The sequence below is a fragment of the Centropristis striata genome, chromosome 12 (genome assembly GCF_030273125.1).
Source record: "Centropristis striata isolate RG_2023a ecotype Rhode Island chromosome 12, C.striata_1.0, whole genome shotgun sequence".
NCBI lineage: Eukaryota > Metazoa > Chordata > Actinopteri > Perciformes > Serranidae > Centropristis > Centropristis striata.
The window spans coordinates 22,955,066-22,979,913 of NC_081528.1; positions in this window are offsets into that span (position 1 = coordinate 22,955,066).

Genomic DNA, 24,848 nt, shown 5'->3' on the forward strand with positions numbered 1-24,848 from the left:
CCATCTATCCTTTTAAAAATAATGTGTTATGTCATAAATGATTGTATGCTGCTCCACTTCAACAATCAGTCTCTCGTCGTCCATGTCTCCGACCCTCTGAGACCCTTTGATAGATTGACTGCTGACCTGGTGCCCCCAGTCATGACGTAATGTTGATGTGAACTTGTTACATGAACTGCGTATTGTGTTTTATTTTGAAAGGGGGAGGAAGTGTATTACATTGTTTCTGTGTCGGATTTCCTGTCTGGTGCAATCTGCTCTGTTGAGCTTCATGCGGTTTAGCAATAGCTCCCGTCAAAAATAGAAATGCTAAGGATTGATGGCGCTGCAGAGCGGAGGGCCGCGGCTGGGACGCTGCTGAGACCTTACGCGGTGCGCCCGGTGGAAATGGTCTCATTGATTAGCTTGGCATCGATCAGCTCCATATCTAACTTAAAATAATATCTAACTCGTTTTCGCTAGGGACACAATTACTGGTCTAGGCTTCTGTCATTATTAACATGGCCAACAGAGGTTTCTTCTGAATAATAAACATTTAAATATAAACCAATAAATATGGGTCAGCAAAAGCATATGGGGTGTCTTTTTTAGGGGAAGGGGAAGTTTTGCAAATTAATAAAATAAACATCCTCAAATTATGAAGTTGACTCAGTATAGACAAAACAATTAAATCCTTGGACCCAAACTTTTTAAACATGGTGTTTCACAGCAATGAAATAACTCATGCCACTGCAAGCTTGACCTATTTCAAACTTATTCTTTCAATTTAGGAACAGAGTACTCTTCAAAGACTGGAGAAACTGAAAATCTGAACATGTGGAAAAAAAGGCAGCATTTGTGCAAAGTTGGATTAAAGGGTCACTCTTAAATCCAGCTCAACCAAGAGCTTTATTAAAAATTCCACATAATAGCACCTGGGAATAGTCAGGGCTGCAGCTACCACCTTAAATATTTTATTAAGCATAAAAGTCAGTCAGCTGGTGTTGTGTCTGCCCAAAGTATTGATCATAAAAATGTGAAACTAAAACAAAACTTTTATGACCCCTTTTAATTATGCAACCATGTTTTATTTTTTAATCTATAATGAAGAGAAAAAAATGTTTATAGAATGTTAAACCACTGACAAATCTCCAGTGTGTCTAACCACTAGCTCTGACTCTATGTGAATGAGCTGACAGGAAGATTTCAGAGAGAATATGCAACAAAAATAAATATAAAGTAGCCACAAGACACCACAGGGTAAATTATATAAGCAGTGGTGGAGAGTAACTAAGTAGATTTACTATACTGTACTTAATTACAATTTTAGGTACTTGTACGTTACTTGACGATTTGAATTTATGTAATAGTATACTTCTACCCCCACTACATTTTAAGGCAAATATTTTACTTTTTACTAGCTTTAGTTACTTTTCAGGTTGAGATTTAACATGAAAAACATGATCAATTTAAAGTGCTTAGACATTTAAAAAAGAAATCAAACCTCATAACAGCATATTTATTAGTTAAAATGAGCCCTATATTTACAAAATTATAACGCTGCATCAATACAAATAATCTAATAATATATTTTGAACATATAAATCTGAGTGGGTCCATTCTGCATAATTAGTACTTTTACTTTTGATACTTTAAGTACATTTTGATGCTGATACTTTTGTACTTTAACTTCAGTAAGTTTTTAATGCAGGACTTTTACTTGTAGTGGAGTAATTTCACAGTGTGGTATTAGTACTTTTACTTAAGTAAGAGATCTGAATACTCCTTCCAGCACTGAATATAAGCTTCTACATTTAACAACTCAAGACAGAATGCATCTGCACCTGAAAAGGTGCCGCGCATGTTGGAGTGATGGTTTGTTAGTCTGCGTGACCCGTACCAGTCTGACACACTTAAAAAACTGTTATGTGAAGTTTAGACGGTCAAGCATTAATCATTTATGGAAATCTCCCTCCCTTCCTGTGCGTGCGTCTTTGCCCAGGGTGCTGTTAGACCCCGTTTATTGGGGCAAAAGCAATATTTTGTTGTGCCCTAGTAAGTAAGTAAGTAAGTAAGTAAGTAAACAAGTAAATAAATAAATAAAGTGAGGCTTTTTCTTGATGAAACAAAATCCATACTGATCTGTACTCAGGACAAGACACAGGGTGGAGAGGACCGGCAATATTGAGGAGCAGGGCACGACTGGCCATCTGAAGCACCTGGAGTTTTTCCCAATGAGTTCAGCAGGACAAAAAAGTCTGTTTGGTAGTCTCTCCATAGACTGTGTGTGTGGCAGGGTAATAAATTCATCACATACCGCATCCTTCTTCCTCCATAGTTTAACTTTTCTGCAATCTATCTGTTTTGCACATGAACTGATAAAGCCTGCCTGGGAATTATGCATCCTTCAAAGTGCTGAGAATTACAAGTTGCTCATGTAATGTATATGGAAACCTTATCAAGAGCTTATGGTAAAAAAAAATGTGTTTTTTTTAAGACCTATTTACTGTCGAAATACATTTTTAAAGGGGCTAAAATATCCCTGATTGGACATAGAAATATTCTGTAACCAACATTAATATTCTTTTAAAGTCATGTGTCTGACCTCCTGAGAAATGGAAGTCCAATATTCACTTGGGAAATATCTGGCTCTTTAGCTGCTAAATGCTCCACCACCTAGTCACTAACTTTGTCTGTCAGCTCTTCGGTGCCGAACAGGTTTATTAGATTTATTAGAGCTTTCTCAGTGAAAACAGCTGCCTGCTGCTCCTGCTGGAAATGATGCTGATGAGAGTGGTGAGAGTGAATCAAAACAGTAAAGTTGTGGGCCATAAAAAAAGAAGAAAAAAAAGGGAAAAAAGTTATTAGAACATGAAATGTGCCATATGCTGCAGGGAAATGCAAAGTCGGGTGATAATTATCTTTGGATTCATCACTGTGAGGCGACTCCTCTTACATACGCAGTTATTTGATCGTATAAAAATATTGATTGGAGCCGCTTTAAAACAGGAAAGAAAAAATGTTATGTCTTCAGTTATTTGTTGTTTCTATGTCAATATTATGAGAACTGGGTTGGTGGTTGAAATCAATTTGCAAAGCCTGGAAGAAACAGTTGAGTAGAAATTTAGCTCATAGAATAGTATAAATGTTATATGCCTGGTTCTTAATACTTGCAGTACTAGGGGTTCATGTGTTGTTTGCAATGCATACTCTTATCGTTCATTACTTTAAGGGAATACTAAAAATGTGAAACTAAAACTAAACTTTTTATGACCCCTGTTAAATATGCTACCATGTTTTGTTTTTTTCCAATCTACAATGAAGAGAAAAAAAATGTTTATAAAGAGTGTTAAACTACTGACGAATCTCCAGTGTGTCAAACCACTAGCTCTGACTCTATGTGAATGAGCTGACAGGAAGATTTCAGAGAAAATATGCAACAAAAAATAACTATAAAGTAGCCACAAGAAGCTATTGGTGCAGATGACACCACAGGGTAAATAATATAAGCTTCAACATTGAACAGATCAAGGACACATTCTGTCTGTATCTGCACCTGAAAAGGTTCAATAATTGAAGAATTTTGGAAGCGTGGGTATTATGAGATACTTATCCATTTAATTATCATTCAGTTAGTTTATTACCTACAGTAGATGGCAATTGTCACACCTCCAGTTTGGAGAAACAGACAGGAGTACCGACATTGAAACTAAGCAATGTATTGCAGTGGAACACATATTTAAGACACCTAAAAGAAAAATATCAGTTTAAGTATACCCTGTATTTCGATTTTATTTTCACTGCTTTACCTTGCTGTCAGAAAGCTCTTATTGATGCGGAACTGAAGCTGTTATCTATGGTTTCTTCAAAGCTACCAGAATCCACTGAAAAAATATATATTTTTACCTTTTACGGGAATAAAATAAATAAAACACTGTTATCGTTTTTGCTGCCCCCGTCCACAGCAGTACATCAGTAGCTGCATAGCTTCCGTGTCAGCAGAGCACCATCTACTTCAGGTAGCTCACTGTACACACACTCAACTTTATTGGTGTACCTTATAAAGTAGCCGGTGTGGTCTTCTGCTGCTGTAGCCCATCTGCGCCAAGGTAAGACATGTTGTGTGTTCAGAGATGCTCTTCTGCAAACCATAGTTGTAACTTTCTATCATCTCGAACCAGTCTGGCCATTCTCCTCTAAACTCTGGCATCAACAAGGTATTTTGACTCACTGGATGTTTTCTCTTTTTCTCTTTTTCAACCATGCCATGTTTAAAGTCACTTAAATCACCTTTCTTCCCCATGCTGATGCTCCGTTTGAACTCCAGCAGCTCGTCTTCACCATGTCTACATGCTAAATGCGTTTAGATGCTGTCATGTGATTGGCTGGTTAGATATTTCCATTAATGAGCAGTTTAACATGTGTGCTTAATAAAGTGGCTGGTGAGTGTATATGTATTTCATACAACCCCACTTCAATAAATGCAAACTATCACTTTAAGTACAAAGTGCAAAACTCTATATAGATACGATCTTCCTGAAATTTATTGAAGTGGATTTTAAATTCAAATTTTGTCCTTTTCCATGATTGATTAGGGGTCAGTAAATTTCATAATGGATGTGAGATGAAGGATGTGATCCCTCACTGGCTTCCCACCAGCAAACACCGCCAGTAGTCGTTCACAGTAGAGGTGTGAATCAGCAGAGGCCCCACAATACAATTTTATCATGATACTTGAGTCACAATACAATGTTATTGCGATTTCAAGCATTTTGCGATATGGTGAGTATTGCGATACAATATATTGCGATTGAACCGTTAAACTGCATTTTGTGTCCACAAAATTAACTTAATTAAAATAAGAGAAAAAATTGAATTGGGAGGCAGCCATGTATGTAAAGAGGAGACTTGTGGAAACCCAGAGAGCCTATTTTCATTGAGATCTCATGATGTCAGTGGTCACATGACCACTTTGAAAATCACCATGAAAAATAAAAAAATAAACTAATTTTGCGGCCATTGCCCAACACGATATGGTGTCTGCAGATGCCTTAGATATTTCTAGTTTCATATGATACCAGTATATCCAGTATATTCCTAAAAGTGAGTCCACTACCCTCTCTGAAAAGGCAAAAATGGAGAGCCATCAGAACGCTAAGTATCAATACTTGGTCATGAATCAATATAATATCGTTAGGCCTGTCACGATAACACATTTTTAGGACGATATATTGTACCAGAAACTATCATGATAAACGATAGCATCATTGTATCTATGTCGTTTTAGTTTTATAATGATATTAGAGTATAATAAGTACATCCTTTTCCACAGCAATGAATTTTTGTCTGTCTTGAGAATATTAAACATTGGAATTGAAATGTGGAAAATAAATATTAAAATATCAGCATTACTTTAAAAACATACAAAAAGCACAAAAAGTAACGCATGTAAATGACAATATATTGAGTCCAGAAAACAACTATTGTGTCCACTGTTATATATTGAATGATAAGTCAATATAGTAATTATCGTGACATGCCTAAATATTGCCACGAGAAATATCGAGATACTATGCTGTATCGTTTTCTTCCCCACCTCTAGTTCACAGTTACCCGAGAAGTAGGGTCGGAATAAGTTAGAATTAGAATAAGAAATTAAATCAGTTACACTTTAATCACCGCATTGTAAACACAAACAAAACCACATAGAATTACTCACAGATTCATGTCAGGAGCTTATGCTGCTTTCTCTCTGTCTGGGTAATATTTTGTCCCCAATGGTGTAAAGATTGTGATTTACATGACTGCATTAAAGCTTATTTTTTCAGACACCAAATTCCAACAGTAGGATTCATTAAGTAGCCCAACATTTCCAAGTGCAGTGGGTATAAAATCACCATACACTCATATATCAGCCCGGCAATTTCCATGCAGGTGCATAGATTTAACCTGATTTGAAATGTGCTTAAATCTCTCGCACACTCCACATCACCAGGTACATCGTAGGGTGTTGCATCACATATGTCTCTCGATCAATCCGGAGCGCTGCAGAACGGCGTTGTCAGTATATGTTAATATTTATGTGTATATGTATGTGAAGATTCATGAGGGCATGGCTGGATGTATGTGAGTGTACAAGCATCCATATGCACGCATGCATGCGGCCGTGCGGGCCTAGGAGCAGGTAATTACTGCACTGTGGTGAAACATCATTATTCACTCATCTGCCCACTAGCACCATCTGTCCTGCTGAGCACCACCTCATACACAATCAGCACCACACCAAGGACAACTCCACCCACACACACACCATCCATCTCCTCGAGCACTGGCTTATAGGACACCGCTCATCACTTCACCTTTCTCTCCATCTATCCTCTATCACTCTCCTTTTTTTTCTTTCTTTTTTTTTACCGTGTACCGTCTATTCCTGTCTAAGCATGACGCTAGTAGGTTATTCTGTTGCTCATTAAGTAATTGAATTTGGGACTGTTCTTGCAGAGTTTCATGTATCACTCTGATGTATCAAGAGCTAAAGCCATATTTCATGTTGCAGTTTCACCTTTAGCGTGCATTAGTCCAGATGAAATCGAGAACGGTCGGCTTGTAAATTGGCAACGATGCACCCCAGCTGCTTTCGGTTGGCTGCAAATAACTTCACGGGAAAATATGCGATTAAAATGATAAGAAAAAAGAGAAACGGAAGCAGAGGCAGCACCGTCCGTAAGACGAATTGAGAACTCTGACTTTGGGAGCCAAGTGGGCAGCGAGAGGAAAACCACAACTCAAACTCCGCAGGATACTCTTGCATGTATTGAAAATTTGCAGGCTGCAATTAAAACCGTGAGATGACTAAATCTATCCTAATGATGTGCCCTATTATGAGTGTCCATTACTCTCCACTTGCTCCCCATGCTCTAGAGGAAAAAAAGGAACTTTAATAGCAATTTGCAGTAATGCACCATGCCATAATTCTGACTCTGTCTGCTGGCTGCATCGATGGCCGGGTGTAATTGCCGTTTTACTCATAGCTGATGGATTAGAACATAAAGTAACAAGAGAGGAACAATCATGTCAAGGAGATGGATGGATGGGCTCATGGTGAGTGAGTGAGTGTGCGTGTTGGTGTGCATGTCGGGGGTCTGGCAGGGGGTTGGATAGATAAAGGCATCAAGCTGCAGATTTGGATTGCTTCTGGGAATTTATCCCATTTCCTAACGTTCTTCACCCGATGTCATTCTGATGTACAATGTGAATAAACACGTGGAGCTCACACACAGCTGCACACGCACGGATACAAAGAAACCCTTCAACATAAAAAAGAAGTCCTAACTCAAACACATTTTATAATTTTCCAATTAATCTAGTCATTTTTCAAAGGCAATGTGGTCAGATGGATCAAGGAGATGACATTTCTCTAAAGTGTGTTTCATAGGTATTCGAGTGTCTCCCTCTCTTACATCTCAAAGCCTTGAACTAAAGGCTAGACTGCAGCAGAGCTTTTAAGTTTGTTCCCTGTCAAATAAATTTGATTACCAAGGCCTTCCTGCTTTGCCGTTTCCCCGAGGTCAGACGTGAAAAAAGCGATGAAAAAGAAAAAAAAGTCAATGCAGTCATAAAATGCCATGCATTCAAGCATCAAGGCCTCATGAGCCGCAATATTCAGTATTTTTCAGAATAGTCTAGCCACACAAAGCATTGATAATAAGACAGCTATGCAGAGGCTAGTCATTCATCACTGCCACAGATTATAAAACACTATAGCAGTTCAGGAAAAAAAGACCCTAAAGCCTTAAAGAACATCACAGTGACTCAATTATTATCTTCTTTTTCAATAAGCTTTAAACATTCTGCCTCAAACGTATGCAGCATTGTATTCGATTTCATCAAAGCGCAGGTAATTTATTCCTGCAAAGTCGAGCTGAACAATCTACAGGTTGTCTGGACTGAATCTCGGACTGACATTCAGCCTGTCGATCCCCACTTTGTCCTGACGCGCCCGGACGATTAATGCTGCTTTAAAATCTACGGTTAGGTAAATAAATAAGAGGCCGGGGTAAATTAAAACTCTGATGCAATTACACCACCACTTCCAGTTAACCCCCTGGCAATTAACAAGCTGTCAGCTGGGATGGATAGGACTGCGCATGGCAGAGCGGGAATGTGTGTCTGCGAGCATGTGTGCATGTTTATGTGAGTGTGTGCGTATCCAGCTGGCTATATAACACCCCACTGCTGATGCAAACTCAATACGCTTAATTAAACTGCACAGAAACTCTATCAGCATACTGAGAAGAAGCAGCGGGGTGCCTCCATAAGTGAAAAGTATTCTTTCTGAAAAAAGGTCAAAGGTCGTGGTTTTTCACTGTGATGACACATGGATGAAAAGCCATGATAGAAATATTCTTTGACAAATCCGTGCTTTGGAATGACTAGAAAAAGATTGGATGGAATTGAGAAAGAAACAATCACAAGTGCAGATTCAACTGGAGCCAAGGATGAGTTAGAATCATACAATAGCGCTGATGCTCCAGCAATAGTCTTTTGCAATACATCAAAGGCTGCAGCTATTTGGCTAGAGAAAGGGAGAGAATGAGGGAAAAAAAGAGTGAAATAAAGAGAGAGGGGAGATGAGAGCAAGGTCTTGGCTTGGTTTCAGACACCCTGCAGTTTCTGTGTGTGTATGTGTGTGTACACCCATCCCTGGGGCCTGGCTTTAAGGAGCCATTAAAAGCCAGATACGAGCCAGGCTGACCTCCTTGCACTCCTAACGATTTTTGATGCCAGTGGAAAAAAGCAAAACATATCATCCCCCCTCACAGCCATATTGCTATCATAGCACTTTAATGAAAAAGAATGCAGGGTACTGTCCCAGAGGTCCCAGACAGATAGAAAGGTTAGAGTCTAGAGTTTAGGGGGAATTAGATGGAGGCAGGGGCTCACAGGACATGGATGATGACATAGGACAACATCAGCTTCCTTAGGGAAGTCCTAGACAATATTTGACCTCCTCAGGCCAATGTTAAACACTGTCCAAACCAATGTCAAATGCCATCCGACACACATGCACGCACTGGCTGTTTGTGTGCACACATTCACACGCAATCAATCTCGGTGCAGCCATGCAGGGAGTAGCTGATCAATCGTGAGTCCAGTGCAAGCACGAGCTATTTGCAAAACTCTCCTGCAAGGAGGGCAAACACGGAAAGTACGCCCTCCTTTGTAATGTGCATGCAGACGCACAAAAGTGCACACATACACACACAAACACACAATCTCTGAACCCAGTCCCGTCCAATCAACGCAAAGCTAATTACTGTGTTTCAGTGGTGTTATTCCAGCGTGGAAGTAGCTCGCCTGTTGATGGCGTCTAGGCTTAAATTACTGCTTTAATTACTGATGCTAATGTTTTCCCTGCTATTAAACATTTATGCAAAGTGGCATCCGGAGATGTTCAATCCTTATCTTCACTGATCCCCAGGGGGCTGCGAGGCTGGAGGGGAGTAGCGAGGAGGCCAGGGACTGAGGAGGGAAAGTGCCGTCGCTGCAGTTCCACGCGCTCCTCCACGGTAGCTCGTTGTAAAACACCGGCGCTGGCCTTTGGCTTCAGGCCCAGGGAGAGAAACATGACTTTACTGCTGCTGGAAGAAGTGTGCACACTCGCAAGCATATATATGCTCTCAGTAGTCCCGAGGGAATTAGACACACAGGGTGGGAGAGCAGAAAGGTCCTGTGGGGTGTTGGCTTCAGCTGAAGGCAGCAAGATAAAGGGCAAAGAGAAAACGTGAGGTGGGAGGTGGACAAGGAGGAGAAAGAAGAAAAGTACTTACTGTACATTATGTGAGCAGAAAGGAGTCGTGAGACGGACTGAGAGAGAGAAAAGTAAGGAGGAGAGAGAGGGAATAAAAGCGCAGAGAGATAGTGAGATTATTACAGTAAGCCCGCTATTAGCACAGCAAATGCTAATCAGAGTTTTACAGACAACTCATCTTGGCCGTAGGTCTCCTGTAGTGATACTCTGGCTAAATCAATAACTCTGGGGTTCAATTACTGTCCCCTACTGTTCTCTATACTCATCCCCTCTCTGTCTCCGCATAAGGAATGCAGACAATTAATTTATCAGGGTGACATTGTAGCTCAGTGACAACGCCGAGCAAACTCTCATGGAGTGTTGTGGCAAGTTTGACAAACTTGATAAATGCATGCAGACACTTCAATTCTCTAGATATTTTGAAACATAGTTTGGAACATATTTATTTCTTACTCCCTCCTGTGGAAACAAAAAACAGCCGATGGTGTCTTGATGTGAATAAAATATGAGAACTCCCCTGGACAAACTACTCGCAGCAATAGCTGTACAAAAGAGTTGACATAAACACTAAAGCGTTGAATTCACTAGTGTCCCCACAATAACCTTTCAGTTGTTTTTTATTTCATTTGGATCAATCTGAGAGACAATCCACTTGTTTTTTGCAAAGTTTATGTCCTCTGTGTCCACGGTCCGTGGGGTACCTGTTTCTGTTTATGATGCTATATCTCTTTGCTTTCAAAGTGTACTGCAGGATGATTAGCATTTTAGTCAGAGTCCTGTGAGTAAATGCTATATACATTAGATATATAGAAAGACAGATAGGCAAAACAACAAAATGTATTCAAATATGTATGAGCAACGTTGCATTTTTAGCCTTGCTAGCAGCTGCATCTATAATGTGGGATGGTGGGTCCACCTTTGAAATATCTCAATTAGCCATATACATTACCATGAACTTGTACAGACATTCATGTCCCCCTCGGGATTAACTGTAATAACTCTGCTTATCTCTTAGCCTTTCATCTAGAGTCATCATCAGGTCAAAATTGTAAGAGCTGAAAAAGTATTGTTAGTCCAATACTGGTTTGACGAAAAGTTTGCTTAAAAAGTTAACTTAAGTTCCCATCAACCTCAGCAGTAGCTTACTTTATATCAGATTATTTGCCTTATTATTATGCTAACAAGTTAATAAGGTAGGTGACCATTTTAAACATTAGATGTGTTAGCATATTCATTGCATGTAGCTTCGCCTCAGACTCTGACTGTGTGTTCAGACAGAACCTTAGACTGTAAAATAATATTTATTAGAAAAAAATCCCCTATACAGTTGTAATGAATGTTGAAATTAAGTATATAGACCAAAAATATTTTAAAGCCAGCCTCAAGTGGTCCTTGGAGGAACTGCAGTTTGAGGCATTTCTGTGTTTTTCAGTCTTGGAGGTAGCTGCTTGTACAGAACGCAAGACATTTTTTTGGAAGTTAAAGTGTTTCACTTTTATCAAATTCATTTATAATCTATCTTCATGAGTCTGCAAAGAGAGGGGAAAGGAGAGAGACTGGATCAAAATAACATAAAGAAGTGTAATGTCTAGTCAGTGGCTGAGCTGAACAAAGACACACTCCCACACATATAGCTAGCAAGTCTGTTGCTCACTAGCTTATAGCTAACATCTGTAGCCTATTGTTGAAACATCAGCTTTTTCGTCTCGAGTGTGAAGTTATGCTAACAAGTTAAACTAAGATAAGGTACGTAGCCATTGTAAACGTTAGACGTGTTGGCATCGTCATTGCATGTTAGGATTTTTAGCATCTAGATGAAAGTCTCACAACACGGCTTGCATAGCTTCAGCTTGACTGTGTTCAGACTGTAAAAAGATATTTATAAATAAAAAAATCCCCCATACAGTTGTAATGAACGGTAAAATTAAATATATAGACCAAAAATGTTTTTGAAGCCAGCCTCAAGTGGTTCTTGGAGGAACTGCAGGTTGTTGCATTTCCCTGTTTTTCAGCCCTGGAGGTCGCTGCTTGTACTGAACCAAAGACACATATTTTGCAAGTTGCTAGATCAAAGTGTTTCACTTTACTCAAAAAATGTTTTCATTTATCCCAGAGTTTCATGAGTCTGCAAACAGAGGGGAGCAAAATAACATAAAGAAGTGTAATGTCTGGTGAGTGGCTGAGCCAAACAAAGACACACTCCCACACATATAGCTAGCAAGTCTGTTGCTCGCTAGCTTATAGCTAACATCTGTACTGTTGGTACATCAGCTGTTTGAGGCAAATAAACACAGACTGCACAAATGGTCAGGCAGTAAATTTCACACAAAACACTCAGGGCAAAAACTTTGCTTTGCTCTCTGAACACTATTTGTCTTGTATAAGTTCTACGGAAATTCCCTAATTTTTCGATGTGTGAATTACATAGTTTGTGTGTACATTTGTGCACAAAATGTCAAAACTAAGTAAGCCTGAGGGAGCGCACTCTATCTGTACATGTTTATTAGCTTGTGCTGAACATTTACCACCAAGTCTTATAAATGTAACAGCACCGCTTACTGGCATCATTTTGATGCATAACTTTAAATGGAAGATGTGTGTTTGGATATCCGTTGGCAAAAACACCTACATTGATCAAATCTGTGGTTAAAGGGGTTACGACATTTATATTTCCGAAACAATATAGCTGAGGTCTATTTCTGAGAGGCTTTTGGTCAGCTCTGTTTTGCTTCAGAGCCAGCAGTAAATGCAGACTTTTGTCCGGCTGTTGAGCAGGGAGCTCCGGGGGTCGATATCGGCATGGAGGGCGTCGGTCCACAAAGTTTTCCTTCTCACATCTCAGTCATCCTCCTCCTGATCTAATAACAGCTGAGGAAAGTGTGAACGAAGACTGCACAAATGGTCAGGCAGTTAAATTCACACAAAACACTCAGGGCAAAAACTTTGCTTAGTTGTCTGAACACGATTTGTCTTGTATTATATAAGTTCGAGCGAAGTTCCCTCATTTTTCGATGTGTGAATTACATAGTTTGTGTGCACAAAGTGTCAAAACTAAGTAAGCCTGAGGGAGCGCACTCTGTCTGTTCATGTTTATTAGCTTGTGCTGAACATTCACCACCAAGTCTTATCAATATAACAGCACCACTTACTGGCATCATTTTTGATGTATAACAATAAATAAGAAACTCTATAATAATAAGAATAAGAAAGTTTAATAAAAAAAATTAAATAAGAAAATTAAAATCTAAACATATCATGCAGCAGTATGGCCACTACTCACTGAATGTAGCTATTATGGGGGCTATAATGCAGCATTTAATGTTCAACTCCAAGTCAAGTTAAATATTGACATTAATATTCAGGATTTGTTACCTTAATTAGGAGTCTTGCCGTATAATTATCAAATCATTTAAATATACGGGTTTGAAGTGTTTTATTCCAGTCACCACAGGGAGGACTCAGGCAGGTACACACTGAGAAATCCCTTAAATTCTGCTGCGTTCCTCTCCATCACCTTCCTGAGCCCTTACTAATGTTTCTCCTCCATCTACAGAGCAAGACTCCCTGAATCTTACTGCTTGTTGTTTCTCAATTGAGAATGCAGTTTCATTTTCTGGAACATATCTTCACATCACTCTGTGTGTACACTTACAATGACACGAGCACAAATGTACGCTTTATGGTAGCATGATAGATAATAGAATTCCACCCTGTGTGTGTGTGTGTGTGTGTGTGTGGCCAATGAAAGGCTATTTCAGACCCAACAAAAACAGAGAATTGTGCTGACAGAAAGGAAATCTCTTTTGTGTTGGACTGGAACAAAGTTTGTTTCCACGGGCCCGAGGAAGTGCTGAGTACAGAAGAAGATGAAGCCTCTCTTCAGAGCCTAAAGCTTGCATAGCCAGCGTCCTACCTGCCTCTATCCATTCCTCCTTCCCCAAATAATACATGTGGACTTCCAGCGACACAACAAGGGAATCCAAGTCCAGTCCAGTCTAATCCTGTCTTGCGAGGCTTGGCAAAGGGTTCACAGTCTACTCAGCTCTGCACAGCTTGGCAACAGAACAGCGCCTTGTGCTCATCACTGCTGGGTCAGAATGAAGTATGTTTGCATCTGATGAATTTCAATTGTGTAAACAAGCAAGTATTTCTGTTTTTTTTATAGTAGCTCTTCTCAGCTATAAGCAGTTGTAGCCATTGGCTGCAGAAATAAGCCAGATTTACATCCAAATGTATCACTATTTGTAACCAAATTTAAAAAAAATCAGCAAAGAAAAATACAAATGAATGGTTGTTCCTGGTCACACATGCACACAATTAACAATTAGGGCCAGGAGGTATATTGGTATTATGAGTTATACCGATATTTCAGAAAGAGATATGTAGTTGAGACAATACCGCCATACCGATATATCATATCTTTTGATGATGCCTTAACCTATGACCACTATTTGTTTCAGCCATTTGTTACTCTCTGAGCCCGACAGGCACAAAACATTCTCTGCTAATCACACTCTTTGGATCAACCATGCACCTTGCACGCGTACGTAGGTTTCTCCCATGACGATGCAACACAACACTCTTTTCATAAAAAACATGGCGGAGACGGTGCCGGTTGATAAAGAGCTAGAGCTAGTTCCTAAGGAAAAAAAAACAATGGTTATGTAATTTGGAAGTATTTCAGATTTCAGCTGAAAAGCAATGCGTCATTGTTTGCAAAACATGCCACAAGCAAATTGCTTCAAAAGGTGGATTTGATAAATTATTTAAATAAAACAGCTTGACGATGTTACTTGTGACGTTGAGTTAAAACTAAAAACTTTGCATGTTTTGTTTAAAATACCAATACATATATATCGTATATTGCCATTCGGCCTAAAAATACCAGGATATGAGTTTTGGTCCATATCACCCAGCCCTATTAACAGCAACTGCATTTTACCTAAGACATACATTCCCCTGCATCACAGATGGATTCACAGTACAGGAACGTTACAATCCAACAGTAACTTAGTATTCATTTCCTCTGTATCTCATCAGCACAGGATTTAACCCCCAAAGTACACTCAGTTAAATCCAACTGCATGTTAAAACACTCTCAGTGAAGACAAAAGTTAAACACACCTGAGTCACTGTGAGCTCCTAGTTCAGCTTCCCGCTGATCATCTGTCCACAGTACCGTGAGTTCTCTTCTTCATTTGGTGCCGGCAGACTGTTATAAAACAAAGTACCAAATACAGAATTCAGAGTTTTTACTTACTTTTTACTTACAAACACAAAAGTTTATCAGTTTGAACTTTAACTTCCTAAAACCCACCTGCCAAAGTAGGGGTAGGATTAGGTTAAATTAGGTTAAAAAATATCAAGCCAAATATCAAGTAGAACTGTAAGGCTGAACTGTATGTATGAGGAAATGTAACATTTTCTAGTTTCTGCCATTTTAGTCTAATTTAGGATATGGCTACAACCCAACTGAAAGGGTTGGACCAGGTCTAACCCAACCATTACCCACAGTTGGGCAGGTGGATTTTAGAGGTTAAATATATTGTCTTTGTACAGTTTAATAGAATAAAAGGATTACAACTATTTTGGTAAATGGTAAATGGACCTGCACTCATATAGCACTTTTGTAGTCGCTTTACGACCACTCAAATCGCTTTACATTACAGACTGCTCTCATTCACCCATTCACACACACATTCATACTGGTGGCAGAGGCTACGCTAAAGGGTGTCACCTGCCACCATTGGGAATTCATTCTCACACCGATGAACGCAGCATCAGGAGTAATTTGGGGTTCAGTATCTTGCTCAAGGATACTTCGACAAACCACCAACCCTCCGATCACTGGACGGACACTCTATCAACTGAGCCACAGTCACAAATTGCATTCAGTTTCATTCATGTTTAGACAAGTTTTGTTTTCTTTTCTTTTCTTTCTTGATTTAATTCATTTGACCTCTGACATTACATGGACAGACACTCGATTAGTACCACTGCCTCCCTTACAGTATAGGCAGCCTGTTTATTGTTTAGGATTGTGTAATCCCTAAACAGATGGGCTGTTCCAACATCAAGTGGGTTGCTGACAGCATGTACATTTTTTCCCATCAAATTATTTTCACTACATTGCTGGTAGTGGTCTTGCAGCCCACTAGGTCGGCCAACCCATTCGGCATTTGCCAGAATTACCAGGTTGTCAGTCCCAGCTTGAAAACCGTTATGCAACAATGAGGAGTTGGTTCTTTCAGATACCCATGCAGAAAAAAAAGAGTTTCATTAAAGTCCTCAACTTTTCTTTTCCTGTAAAACCAAGAAAACTGTTTCAAATGTTAGTTTATAGTTTACTCATAGGGACACATACAAACAAAAAATAATCCATTTAAATTGGATTAGGATTTTTAAGATTTATGACTAACTAGCTACACTGGTGACATTAAACCACTTTTTGCAATTTGGGGTTGTTATTAGCAAACAGAGCAAAATGAAGAGTGATGCGAAGATGTGTGTTTGTATATCCGTGGGGAAAAACACCTATATTAAATCAAATCTGGGGTTCCAGGGGTTATGACATTTATATTTCCAAAACAATATAGCCGAGGTCTATCTCTGAGAGGCATTCGGCCAGCTCTGTTTTGCTTCAGAGCCGGCAGTAAATTCTGACTTTTGTCAGGTGTTGAGCAGGGAGCTCTGGGGTTGATGGCGGCATGGAGGGCCTCGGCCCACAAAGTTTTCCTTTACATCTCACAACTCACTCCTTCTCCTCCTGATCTAACAACAGCTAAGGAAAGTGTGTGGAACAATAACAGTAGCTCTGCATCATGTTGTAACTGTACATGTACTGTTTCATTGGGAAACAGCAGAGAAGCTAGACACTTTCCTTTCCAACATGGTCTCACAGGAATCTGTGAAATAGCCACGGATTTGCTTAACTCAAAATCCGTGGAATAGCCACGGAATCACTCAAATTTCCGTGAAACTGACACTGATTTCGCTACAATGCAAGTTAATGACAGTCATATCCCGTGGCTATTCCAACATACAAAGTGATTATGTACATTCACTGAGTGAATATTTAGAAAATAAAACATATATTTCTCGCTAGAAATGTGATCAAAACCCATTTTTATGCAGAAACTAAGTCAAAATATTTATTTTTGCACAAAAAATGAGAGAACTGTCCGCCATGGTTTTTTGTTTTGACCGCCAGGACCTTGAAAGTCACGTGACTTGGAACAAACCAATAGGAAAAAATATCCATGGAATAGCCACGGGATATGACTGTCATTAACTTGCATTGTAGCGAAATCCGTGTCAGTTTCACAGAAATTTGAGTGATTCCAAGGCTATTCCACGGATTTTGAGTTATGCGAATCCGTGGCTATTTCACGGATTCCTGTGAGACCATGTTCTCCCTTTCACTGAGACTATAAGAATAGTTTATCATTCCTTCACTTGTGTTTTCTTTATTGGATTTTACTTGTGTCACTGTTCCACTGCTGACCCCATCAACTACCCCCCAGGTATGATTAAATTGGATTGTGCTGTGATATTGCGTTATGTCTTATTGTTGTTTCATGGCATGTCATTAAATGACTGGTGATCCACTGCAGTACTCAGTTAACCACTTATAAGTCTGCACGGACACTCCAGTCCGGTCAGTTGAGACTGAGAAAAAGGAGGAGAGAGAAAGAAATAACTTACGCCAGTGGTACCTGATCGGAATATTTCTGTCCCTTTCCTGTCAACTGATTCTAAGTGAGCCAATGAGGTTGCTTTCTTATGAAGACATTTGCATCTGTGAGCTGAAAAGGTTGGGGATTCTATTGTGCACGCACTTACTTATTACTATGCGCTATAGCTTCACTGAATCCCAAGTCAGTGGAAGCTCTACTGTAACTAGATACATTGTGAGGAATCAAGGTTGCGTATATAGAATTAAAAAGAGGCTTTTTAAGTGATTTTTTTTTCCATCTATAGCGAGTTAGTCGGAAAATAATTATTCAGAAGGCCTCTGTGCATAAGCCTCTTTTAAATCCCTCCACTGGTACTCATTACCTCTCGGCTGCAAACATATAGACACACACACACACACACACACAACTTATACACAATTGTGTTTGTATTCACCATATTTCTGAGCACAGCACTTTGATTTCCTCCTGTTATTCTCTAGAGTTGTGTTTTCAGAGGGAGCGGAGTCAGCCTCTCAGGAGGAATTCAAAAGTTCACCAAAACATCCCCAAATAAAGGAGCTAAAGTCTGGGAAAAAGTGTTTAAGTACAAACAAGATAACAGAGGCACCATAGGTGCAGGTAAACAGAATCTAGGGCCTTAATGGAGGGAATACAGTGAGGGACTGTTTTCAAATTTCATATTGTTTAAGCACGGTTCTGTTAGAGGATAAGAGGTGGCTATATATCGAGAGATATTTCCTCACAGTGTTCATCAAAATGTGGCAGCTCTTCTTCAGAGGTCTTTTGTTCAGTGCACCCACACACTTTTCTATACAGTATCCAGCCATACAGCCCACTGGAGAGGTATAGATGGAGTCAACTCTGTTACCCCCCCTCCCTATTCAGAAGGTATAAAACTGACCTTAACTAATGATTTCTGGTCACCCCAGGTAAATGTCAGCAGGGGAATAGACTTCTTTTACTGGCAGCCGGATCCATATGTGTGTCAAATGTCAGGAGAGGTACAAACGTGGGCACACGTGTACGGTGTGTTTGTGCGCATGAGTGTGCACTCTGTCAGACTGTGACCTCCTGCAGCCCTGAGCTTGAAAGCGCATCCTCAGCAGAACGGCAAGAACGGCGTGAGAAGCCGAGTCTGCAGAATGCTCATAGTTTACACACACAAACAGGCTCAAGATTTAGAGCATTAAATAACGCACACACACACACACACACACACACACACACACACACACAGACACACACACACAGGCGTGCACATGCCCACCTCCGTACACCCACATACACAACACACATACATACTGTTGAGGGGCCTGTGTTTTACACTTCCTCAGCAACATTTATCTCTGCTTTATTTCAGGTGATAAAGCCCCCTGATATAACTCAAAGGGGCAGACAGTAGGACAGCATGTAAATGCAGCCATGAAAATGAAAACTGGGCTTCTGCAGAATTTCAACTGCCCCCAAAAGAATCGAGGTGCTCTGCTGCAAGGAGATATATAACTGCAGCTCTTCTAAGTCAGCCTCTGCCAGCTTGGTTATGCAAAATGCATGCAAATGGGCGTAGCTATTAGGATGCTCTTTAAAAAAAAGTGCTAATTGAGTATTAACACTTTGGACAACTGCTGTTGACTCATCGTTCTGACTTTGATTATAGCAAAATGTAATGACGCATTTTGTAGGTGATGCAGAATCATCAAATATTCTTTATGAGAACTGGCCCCGTGGTTCAGGATGACTATGGGTTGATTGTAATTGCATCACTATTATGACGTGGGAAATTCAGATGGAGGGCAGAATATGATAAGTCTATATACTGTGTGAATTGCTACTTAACAGGGGTGGATGAACCTGCTTGTTGCACGTTTTGTCAGAAAACTGAAACTTATATCGGATGTGATCTGTAATAGGTAAAGCTAATTTTCCCACAAAAACGAATCCTTCCACAGCTTGCCTGTTTGCCGATGTTGAGGCAATCGTCTTTACAAATGAACTCATCCTCCAGACCTCATACTACTCAGTGAGTCAGATGAATATGTACAAGAGTCTAGAGGATTATTATTAACTATCAGAACCAACCAGTGGTGGAAGTAAATGTACTCAAGCACTGTACTTAAGTACAATTTTGAGGTACTTGTACTTTAATTGCGTATTTCCACATATGTAACTTTACTTCTACTTCACTACATTTTAGGGGCAAATATTGTACTTTTTACTCCACTACATTTAGCTGACAGCTTTAGTTACTTCTAAGATTCAACAGGAAAAAATACCATAAATTCAAAATGATTGCATGTTTATAAATGAAACCATATTAAAATGAGCCCTATCTGGACAACAGTAAAACGCTGCTTACATAAATGCATCAATACAAATAATCTGATAATATATTTAAAATATATAAAACAATCTGAGTTGGTCCATTCTGCATAATGAGTACTTTTACTTTTACGACTTATACTAAGTACATTTAGTCAAGTACTGTACTGTATTTAAGTACAATTTACTTTACTAGAGTATTTCCATTTTATTACTGTTACTTTTTACTTTTTACTCCACTACATTTAGCTGACAGCTTTAGTTACTTTTCAAGTTGAGATTTAACAAAAAAAATATGATCAATCTAAAGAGATTACTTTTTTTTTTTTTTATTAAATCTTATAACAGTTTATTAAGTAGTTAAATGAGCCCTGTCTTTACAAAATTAAAACACTGCTGACATAAAAACATCAATACAAATAATGTAATAATATATTTGGAATATATAAAACAATCTGAGGTTCATTCTGCATAACAAGTACTTTTACTTTTGATACTGATAGTTTTGTACTTTCACTTCAGTAAGTTTTAATGCAGGACTTTTACTTGTAGTGGAGTTATTTCACAGTGTGGTATTAGTACTTTTACTGAAGTAAGGGATCTGAATACTTCTTCCACTACTGGAACCAACGTAGTATTAAACAACTGCTGTTCAACTCAAATGTACATCGATGCATCACTGGTGTCAAGCTAGATGCTATAATAGCTTACTTTAGCTGTTATTCTGTACCTACATCTCTATAGGGGTCTGGTGAAACAACTTTAAAACCATGATTGTGGAACTCAGAAGATGTCACAGCACCTTATAATTGCATGGCAGTATAGACATGTTTACTGCAATGCTTTTAATGTTAAGTGACTCCACTCCTCCAGACTTAACACAGAGGTTTTGGAACCATGTGAGCCACTGTTTCAGAGTTGTTGTTTTTACTTCTCCCCTATATGTACTACCAATATACAGGACTCAAAAGTAACCCTTGTTTCACCCGATCCGATCGATTGAAACAGCCGTAAACAAATCATAAGCATTTGTGTTAGCAGTCTCTGTCTCAGAGACTGCCTCCAGTTGCCTTTACTCCATCTGGAGAGTACACTGGTGTCTAATGTCATATGCAAAGAAGCTACTTTATGTATATTCCTGTTAAAAAACATAGTTGTAGTATCTTAGCAGGACAGCAAAGGTCACAGCATTTTGGTATGGACCAACATGACTGACTCCAGCCATCTGCATGCGGCTCGCGAGAGTGTCTCGAGGACTCTTTGTTTGTTTCCTGCAGCATATGTCACTTTGCCAACTGGAAAATGTAAAATCATGCAGCCGATGAGCTCATAAAATCCCGCTCCCACAGGTGTTCTATAAAGTTGTTGTTGCAGAGGCTGAGTGTTTTATACTAGGAGGTAACCTTCCATCAAGACACTAACAGTCCCGCTGAGATTCACAAGGACGAGGAGGTCACGAGAGGAGCCAATAAACGCTGTCTTATCTTCAGGTGAATGCTCAAATAAAATCTGCTGGGCTGCAAAGATTTTGTGATTTCATGAGGTCATGACCTGTGTGTTTACACCTTTAAAAATCGGTTATATCCCTGATCGGTTATAGGGTCTTATTTTAAAGTACCCAATTATCTAAGCAGATTATGAGCAGTTTTGTAATACATCTGCCTTTCACAGTAACCTCTGGCTACAGGATTTATTAAATCAACTACTCAGTCACATGATGACACAGGCCAATAAAGCTGATCAAGCCCATTTAATGCGCAGAGCAGCAGGAGGTGTAACTAGCAGAATCTGTCTTTTCATTCTGACACCCTCTAACCTCACGGCTGACCTGCTGTCTGCATAATGAGAGAGGGATGAGGTGAGAGGACAGTTTAACAACGGGGGCTGCTCTGCCATGTTTATGGTGACCACATGACATCACCAGCTTTATTTAGATTAATTCAACACCATCAGTCACAATTATAGAGGACGGAATTAAACGTGACACTCACCTTAAATCCTGAATTTAATTAAAGGTTGGAGGGTGAACTGAGTGGGCAAGACGGAAACGAGGCTCCAGATGGAAGGTCCAAACGTTTGGTTTAGTGATGGCAATGGATACTTTGCTCATAACCAACTGTATAGTGTGAAGCTGTTTGTTTGTATTATATCTCCAAACAATTTAGTGACATGTCAAAAACTTCCATGAACAACACATAAAACACTTTCAATATTACAACTTCACAGGCCCTTTTTTGGCACAATAAGCAGGTAGCAACAAAGAGTTGCCCTTTTTTCTTTCTAAAACAGCTGCATGTGCTATAGTTTAGAAGATACTACATCTGCACTATTAAATATTTTATATTTACAATTTAAAAAATTAGTATGTGTAAAGCTAAATGTGTCACAAGCAACCCCAAACAACCCACAAAGAATTATCACCCAACTCTGCAGTCCTCTTCAGCTCTAGGGATCATTTTAGTGTCTTTAAGTTACTGTGTTTTCTGGAGTAATTGGTGGAGACCAAAACAGAGAGTAAATAATGAACTTAAAATTTGACTCAACATGATGAAATTAATCAAATGAATGCAAATGTTGCTCAGTGTCTGCATTTGTATATCATCCTTACCTGTAATGGTAAGTACTACAATATGTTTCCCATATTAATTCCTGGAAGATAGCATTGCTATACCTTGTTGAACATCTCATCTACCCCTCTCTTCTTTCTTACCAGTGGCTCACATCCTCATTATGGTCTATGCTGCTGTGTGCAGTGGTGGAAAAAGTATTCAGATCCCTTACTTAAGTAAAAGCACTAATACCACACTGTGAAATTGCTCCACTTCAAGTAAAAGTCCTGCATTCAAAAGTTAAAAAAATAAAAGTAAAGTAAAAGTACTCCTTATGCAGAATGGACCCACTCAGATTGTTTTATATATTCTAAATATGTTGTAAGATTTAATTTTTTAAAAAGTCTAATCACTTTAAATTGATCATATTTTTCATGTTAAATCTCGACCTGAAAAGTAACTGAAGCTGTCAGCTAAATGTAGTGGAATAAAAGGTACAAAATTTGTCAAAAATGTAGTGGAATTGAAGTAAAAAGTAACAAAAACATTGAAATAGTCCAGTACAAGTACCTTCAAATTGTACTTGAGTACAGTACTTAAGTAAATGTAATTAGTTAGTTTCCACCACTTTTAGTAGCCTAGCTAGCTAACTAGGTAGTTTATTACACTTCATTACCTTCAAACTTTCCATTACATTTTATCATTTTTACAGATAATGTTAGCTAATTTCTAGCTTTTGTCTTATGTTACTGTTTAGCAAACTAGTTAGTTCAATACCCTTTGTTGCCTTCAGACTTTCTGATTAGATTTTATCGTTGTTTTTTTACAGATAACAGCTTCGCTAATTTCTACCTTTTGTCTTTCATTCCTGTTTAGCTAACTAGCTTGCTAGCTAACTTGGTTCCTTTTCCGTCCTGGAGAAAAAGTTGTCACTGCACAATTCCTTCTCTGGCAACTGTTTACTCACACATTTGTCAACTTAAGCTTCTCTGGGCATACTTGTTTTTCGAATAAGTGCATCATTAGTCTTTTAATGGGATTTAAGAAAAATATAGCCCGTCTTATCCTTCAAAATGACTCTTTGTCCAGTGTCATTGCATCCAAAGTTTGCATTCAGAGTTCAAATTAAAAAACAAAGATGCCCTTGGTTCACTTTGAGAGTGATGCCATTAAACTATTCAATTACCAAACGCTAAAATTTTAATGTTTCTCCTATGATATGAAAATAGCCCCCCCCCCATAAATGGATATGTGCTTAGGCAGGGGGGATTCATCTCCTGCAGGAAATGGCCTCGTATTCTTTAATTCATCTGTCAGACTAATTGTCTACTGAGACAGCCAGGAGCACAATGCATCAAATAATGTCCCGGCACAACATTAGTTAGGCAAGTCCAACAGAGAAGACAAAATAAAAGTCACAATTTACATTGATAGCGATATCAATTGTGTCCTTCGCAAAATTTAAAGCTCATTTGCGGGAGATTACAGTTGCTGAGCATGTTGTTTTATCACCCGGGTTGTTAAGATGAAAAGCATGAAGTAAAAAGGAAAACATTAGTTATGTGACAATCATCAATCTTTCAGTGAAAGCTCATTTAATATAGTCTAGAGAGAAATATGTTTGTGACCAAACTAGTTAAGCCTATACACACAAGATGCTCCTTTTTATTTTGAAGGTGGCCTTTATAGCACAAAAACTTGCATCAATTTTTGTCCGCCAGAAAAATCTAAGTGCCGAAATGAGATGTTTTGTTTCTCAGTTGATGAGTCCTCCATCCAAGTGCTACTTTAGCATCTGCATTGCCCCAAATTACACACCGCATAGACAAACGCGTGCATGCACACAAACACTCGCACACACAAATTGCATCCAGGAAAATTACATCACTTCCCTGCCGTTGTCTGAAAATTACATCTGTCCCTCACCATTCCACCAATCACTCCCCAGGTCTCCTTTTTTCCCCCTCCTCTCCCCTTCTCTTTCGCCTTGCCTCACTATTTTAGGCTTTTCCCTCCACTTTAACTCGGCCCTAAATTGCCAGGCCTGAATTGCCCTATGAACAGCGTGGGGTGGACAGGCCGGCAGGAGGTGTGTGTGAATGCGTGAGTCTCCGTGTTATCACCATCTCTTTTCATTTTCCTCTCCAAGTGGTGCTGTCAGGAGCCAAACAAGATATCACTCTCCGCCCGCCCCCCGACAGGGAGTCACAACACAACATAGAGGAAAGGGAATAAAAGAATAAAGACAAAGGTAAACAAAATGGTTCCCTTCCAGACTCCAGTACCCGACTAATCCCATGATTCCCTTTGTTCCCTAATCCCATCAGCCACTGGGGCCCTGCGTGGCTCTCTGGGTGAAGATAATAGTATCACGCTGTGTGTCTTGATGAAGTTCAAGACCTTATTACAGAGAAATTGGATGCATGTGTAAATGTAGGCACGCTCCCAACAAATAAAGTAACCTACTGATCCCATGTTGGTTTAACCTTTCTC